Genomic DNA, 5,002 nt, shown 5'->3' with positions numbered 1-5,002 from the left:
GTCACGTCCTTTTTTTTTAGCACTGAGGTAATTCCTGACCTCTACGGAAAGACGCGCAAAAAAATCTAAAACGAATTGGCTAAAGCACAAAGATGTGTACATGTGTACAAGTAGATTTTTGTATTTAAGTAAAATAAAGAGAATTGCATCTTACTGTTCCTGTCACCTAAGCAAAGAATAATGAAAAAAAACCCACTTTAATTTGCCAAGCCATCAGAACCGACCCGAAAACCGTGGTTAAAAAACCGAGGTACGAATTGAACCGTGGGTTAACTGTATTGTTGCATCCCTAGTACATATGCATTAAATGATGAATATTTCACATTATTCATATTTAGTATCATTTCTGTTTATTACTTATAAAGATAAAGAGACGACACACCGTCCTACATGTGGATCTACTACTGAAAATTCAACAAGCAGCGATGATGAAGGTAAGAATATGGATAAAATAATCTTCCTTTCACTGTCTATAACAGAATGTTCCATAGTGAAAACCTCTCCCTGTTAATAAATCATAAAATATTTATAAAAGTTGTAAATTTATACATCGTGTGCATTTTCATCATTTCAGGTGAAGACCATTGGATTATTCCTTTAGCCGTCTCCAATATAATCTCTGTTATTGTAATCACAGTTCTGGTTGGAGTTTTATATAAAAATCACAGAAAAGGTTTGTTTACTTTTATTATTGTTGTTATTTATAGAGTTATTGTATAAAGTCTAAATGTGAATCTTTTCTACATTTAATCTTTACTTGTGTGTATTATTGTTCAGATTCTTCATCAAGCAACCATCAAATTCCCACCAATCAGGTAATCCAGTCTTCTATTAACTGTGATTCTATTCTGTTAAATAAATCCACATCTGAATGCACAGAGAATTTTAATAGACAATTATTCACCAAAATATCAGAGTAATCATTATTTTAGTCTTTAATCCTCTCTGGTTAATAAACAGCTCTTGTTCTTTATCAGGCTGCTGATGATGATGTCTTGAACTATGCAGCTGTGAGTTTTGCTAAGAAACCTTCATCCTCCAGAACATTCAGAGAAAAGAGCCATGAAGACGTTTATGCACAAGTTAAAATAAAATAGAGAATTTAAATCATCAGACACTGGAGATTTACTGCTGTAAGGCACATTTTATTAGGTCATGCCTGATAAGGGGAAAAGGGGAGAGGAAGATTACTGTTTTTCCCAAAAATTCAATATTGTTACATTTCCTGAATATAATTATTATAATTATTATTTTTATATCATTATCCTGTGTTTCTCTGCATATTGGTGTAACCTTTAATTGCACATATTTTTTAAATAAATAATAAAACACTTTATCAAAGGAAAACATTGGAGTTTAGAGTACATTATATGTATATACAGTATATAAATATTTCATAAATAATTGAAATGTTTCCAACATTAAATAAATTCATCTACCTGAAATAAATTCGAGTTGAAGTCTCAGGTTGCTTCTGTTATTGTTTCTAAAGCAACAGCTTCACAGAGACGTCTTACACTGGTCACTCCACATAACCAAAGCCTACAAAGAAAGGTGTTATTTAGAGACGTTGCTAGGTTACAGAGCGCTGGTTGTTCTTGTGGTCCATCAGTGTTTTAATTCTGTTCCACATGAGCTGTTGTTGGAAAAGTCCTCATATTTCTCGCGTCCTTCATGTTTTCCTTGAGGTTCCCTTTAGCTTTCCTCTAGCTGTAGGTCTGTTTATCAGCCACCTGAATGTGACATCTCCTTCCTTAAACAGATTCTGAATGCTGTTTAGACATTGGACACTGCAATTCCAGTGTGGAAGGTCAGGTATCCCAGGATTCCCTGTGAAACCAATCCCAGTCAGTGTATCAGACAGTCTTGCAGCATTGAGGTGTTGACCACAGGTCCTACAGGTCAATGGTATCTTCACTGGGATCAGTTTTAGGGAAATATAGTCTGATAGTTTGTGTGAATTTGGTCTAGAGTGTTAAACTTCATTTGAAGTTGAAGGCTCTGTTCTTCCCAGAGTCCTGTCCTGTCCACTCTGTGGACAGCGTGATCAGATAACTATTAATATTATCAGCATTAGGAATAAAGAAATTCAGCCTGGTGGATGGATTTTGTATTAAGTGTAATTTGTTTGTTGCTCATGAATATAAAAGTTATTGGAATTGATCAGAAGTTTTGTACTTCACACACACAATCAAAAACAAGTAAAAAGCTGCAAAGGAGTGACTTCTAAAGGTCTGACATTATTTATAGTCCTGATGAAGGAAACATAAAACCATCTGTCAAAGTGAGGATATTAAAGGATCAAACTACTAACCTCATCTATTTCATTTCCCCATAAGTTCATTACTTCCATTTTTTCACTATGAGTCTTATTACAAATATATTATACAGGTGCAAGAAGAAGAAGAGCTCTTCAAGAACATGAGTGATGCACTTATTCACTCTAAAAAAATAAGTGTGAATGTTAGACACTTCATGCACTTAACACTCACAGCTTTGTTTACGTAGTGGAAGAGGGGCGGGGCTACCACACACTGAGGCGGGATTAGAAAACCTTCAAGATGGCTGATGACGCTCCAGTAGACAAGATGTCTTACAAACACCCACATTGATTTATTTTTCAACATCATGTATGGAGCAGGGATTCAGAGTGATGTGTTATTCATTATGAAGGACATTTACAGATTATATCTATTTCAGTGAGAAGCACATGCAGGTTTGTATTTAAATAACATGACTATATCCATCCATCCAAAATCTCACAGAATGGAAAATATCTACTTTAGGATTTCATAAACAATACTAGTGTTATCAGTACACGTTATAATAAAGTCAACCATGTGAAGTCTAATTTCACCAGTGGTGGACTGTGCATTTCACACCTAGACCTTCACTGGTGTCCTTCCTGAATAAATCCACCTCTATACCATCATTATGACGCCACCATGGGTGTCGCTAGGCCATTTTCAGGGGGGCTTTAGCCCCCCTAACATTTCTACTCAGCCCTCCTGAAATTCTGCGATTCTCCATAAACTCTACACAAATTGGTGATCTCCTCAGTCCCCTTTAAATTTCATATGAAAACAGCAGCAGCCCCCCCCCCCCAGGAACACCTCCAGGTGTTCGTCGACGCGGGCTCCCCCGTGGACGAGGAGCAGGTCGATTCGGGAAACTCAGATGGAATTCCTCTGTGAGTGAGGGGTCGAGAATGTCCTATACATTAACCCAACAATGTTCCTCTGGGCCGTATCCCTCCCAATCCACCAGATACTGAAGGCGGCCACCTCGACGACGCCGGTTAGCTTGGAACTCTTGTCGTCAGATCGCCCTCTGGAGACGAACATGAGCTCTTTCCCAGACCTCCTGACTTCGTCTTGACCAGTCCTCAACTGTGGGCACATCCGAGGGTTCCCCAGACCAAGGAAAGAGCGGAGGTTGATAGCCCAATACACATTGGAAGGGAGTTAAGCCGGTAGAGGAGTGGCGCAATGAGTTTTGGGCATACTCAGCCCAGGGGAGAAACTCACTCCAACGGTGTTGCTCATGGCTGCAGTATGTTCTTAGAAACCTCCCATTTTCTTGATTAAGCCGCTCCGCTTGGCCATTGGACTGGGGGTGATACCCACAGCTGAGGCTGACATTGATCCCGAGTTGCTTGCAAAACTCCGACCACACACGAGATGTGAACTGTGGGCCGCGATCAGAAATGTCCTCAGGTCAGCCATAGTGACGGAAGATGTTTTGCAAAATGGCTGTGGCTGTTTCCATGGCAGTAGGCAAACCTTTCATGGGGATTAACTTGCAGGACTTGGAAAATCGGTCAATTACAACCATGACTGTGGTGAAACATTGAGAGACAGGGAGGTCTGTGAGAAAGTCTACTGAGATGTGAAACTAGGGTCGGCATGGAACTGGCAATGGTTCAAGTAGACCTTCTGGTAGCTGACGGCTTGTTCGGGATTGTGCGCAGACCGAGCAGGAATGGACAAACTCCTCAACAGTGTGGTTGAGCGACGGCCACCAGAATCTTTGTCGTACCAGCTGAATGGTTCTACGGGTGCCGGGGTGTCCTGAACTCAGGCTCTCATGGGTCCATCGTAATACTTGTTGGCGGAGACCTGTGGGTACATAAACTTTGGTCGGTGGACATGTTGGGGGAGGAGCTTCTGTCAATTGTGCCCATTCAATTTCGTTCATCAGGTCCCATTGCACAGGAGCTACTTGGACAGATGGTGGAAGGATAGGCTGTGGGCTGGATGGTGGCTCTAGGGTTTCATGGATTCGAGACAGGGCATCTGCTTTCCCATTCTTAGACCCAGGGCGATAGGAGACTGAAAACTTTAATCTCGTAAAGAATAGAGCCCACCTAGCTTGGCGTGGGTTGAGACGCTTGGCTTCCCGAAGATAGGCCAGATTTCTGTGATCAGTAAGGACCAGGATCAGGTGGCGGGCCCCTTCGAGCCAGTGCCTCCATTCTTCCAGGGCAGTCTTTATCGATAGTAGCTCCCGGTTCCCTACGTCATAGTTAATTTTGGCCGGTGTGAGCTTTCGGGAGAAAAAATCACAAGGATGCAGTTTTCCGGACTCAGGTTGATGTTGAGAAAGCACAGCCCCTATCCCACAGCTCGAAGCATCCACCTCCACTACGAATGGCAGCTCAGGGTTAGGATGACAGAGTGTCGGAGGGGAAGAAAAGCTTTTCTTAGGTTTCTGAAAAGCAGCTCTGGCATGATCAGTCCACTTTAATTTCTTGGGCTTGTCCTTCAGCAATGAAGTCAATGGGCTAGCAATGGTACTGTAGTTCCTGATGAATCTCCTGTAAAAGTTCGCAAGTCCAAGGAAGCGTTGCAAACCCTTGATGGAGGTAGCTTCGGGCCAGGATGTAATGGCAGACACTTTCGATTGATCCATTTCCACTCCTTCATGCAAGATTACATATCCTAGAAATGCTATCTAGGAACAATGAAACTCACATTTCTCCAGTTTCACATAGAGATTATGG

General features: G+C 41.4%; 1 long non-coding RNA gene across 1 annotated transcript; it reads left to right on the top strand.

Annotated features, from left to right (window-relative positions):
* Positions 1–562: 562 nt before the first annotated feature.
* On the top strand, positions 563–1,238 carry LOC131346100 (uncharacterized). The gene is made up of 3 exons (XR_009203569.1): positions 563–673; positions 778–815; positions 978–1,238. It is a non-coding gene; the product is annotated as an uncharacterized LOC131346100 (long non-coding RNA).
* The last annotated feature ends 3,764 nt before the right edge of the window (positions 1,239–5,002 follow it).

This window comes from Hemibagrus wyckioides, linkage group LG25 (assembly GCF_019097595.1).
Source record: "Hemibagrus wyckioides isolate EC202008001 linkage group LG25, SWU_Hwy_1.0, whole genome shotgun sequence".
Lineage (NCBI taxonomy): Eukaryota > Metazoa > Chordata > Actinopteri > Siluriformes > Bagridae > Hemibagrus > Hemibagrus wyckioides.
Note: the sequence above shows the minus strand (reverse complement) of the source record. Positions and strands in the feature narration are given on the sequence as shown.